This window comes from Perkinsus marinus, assembly GCF_000006405.1.
Source record: "Perkinsus marinus ATCC 50983 genomic scaffold scf_1104296977312, whole genome shotgun sequence".
Taxonomy (NCBI): Eukaryota; Perkinsozoa; order Perkinsida; family Perkinsidae; genus Perkinsus; species Perkinsus marinus.
Genome location: NW_003200212.1, coordinates 1 through 1054, shown reverse-complemented (window position 1 = coordinate 1054; position 1054 = coordinate 1). Strand labels below are relative to the sequence as shown.

Genomic DNA, 1054 nt, shown 5'->3' with positions numbered 1-1054 from the left:
AATGTCATGCGCTTTGGTTAATTCGCAACCTACTTATTCCTGATGTTCATCAGAATCGCTATAAGGATTCGAAGGCGAGGCTGCTCAGATGTCTTGAAAACCCAAACGGCATCAGACATACGACAGCGGCAGGATTCGAACCTGCGCAGGCATAGCCTAGTGGATTTCGAGTCCACCTCCTTAACCACTCGGACACGCTGTCTGGAAGACGCAGAGGATCTCATCTCTGCCCATGTGAATCGCCACCCTGTTCATGTTGCTAGAGGAGTGACTCACAGCATCGCGGAATATCTATGCAAGGGCGATGATATCTAGCTGAATCGCATTCTTGCCTGCGTAGCCCAGCGGTTTGACAGGAACGTCGGCGAAGTAATGGTATCGTTCGCACTCTTCGTAAGAGGTCTCTTGAAGAGACTCTCTTCCCAAATGACGGCTGCAACGACAGCGAATTCGCTGAAATGATAGGGCTTATATAGGATAAGAGTCTAGAGGTAGATACATTTTTTGGGATATACATCAATTCTCATCAATGTTCCTCAAATGTCATGCGCATCAGTTCGTTCGCATCCTACTCGGTCATAATGTCCATCAGAATCGCTATAAGGATTCGAAGGCGGGGCTTTTCAGATGTCTCGAAAACCTATACGTCGTCAAACGTGCGACAGCGGCAGGATTCGAACCTGCGCAGGCGGAGCCTAATGGATTTCAAGTCCATCTCCTTAACCACTCGGACACGCTGTCTGGAAATTTCGGAAAATCTCATCTCTCCCGATGAGAGTCGCCGCCCTGTTCATGTTGCTAGGGGAGTGCCTCACAGCATCGCGGAGTACCTCTGCAAGGGCAATGATATTTAGCTGACTCGCATCCTTGCGTACGTAGCCCAACGCTTTGACAAGAACGTCGGCGAAGTAATGACATCGTTCGCACTCTTCATATGAGGTCTCTTCCCAAATGACGGCTGCAACGACAGCGAATCCGCTGAAATGGTAGGGCTTATATAGGATAAGAGTCTAGAGGTAGATACATTTTTTGGGATATAAATCAATTCTCATCA

The 1054-nt window shown here is 48.3% G+C and overlaps 2 non-coding genes across 2 annotated transcripts; both read right to left on the bottom strand.

The window, feature by feature from the left end:
* Positions 1–120: 120 nt before the first annotated feature.
* Positions 121–202, bottom strand: Pmar_PMAR027089. The gene has a single exon. It is a non-coding gene; the product is annotated as a tRNA-Ser (tRNA).
* Positions 203–659: 457 nt separating this feature from the next.
* Pmar_PMAR027088 lies at positions 660–741 on the bottom strand. The gene has a single exon. It is a non-coding gene; the product is annotated as a tRNA-Ser (tRNA).
* Positions 742–1054: the final 313 nt, after the last annotated feature.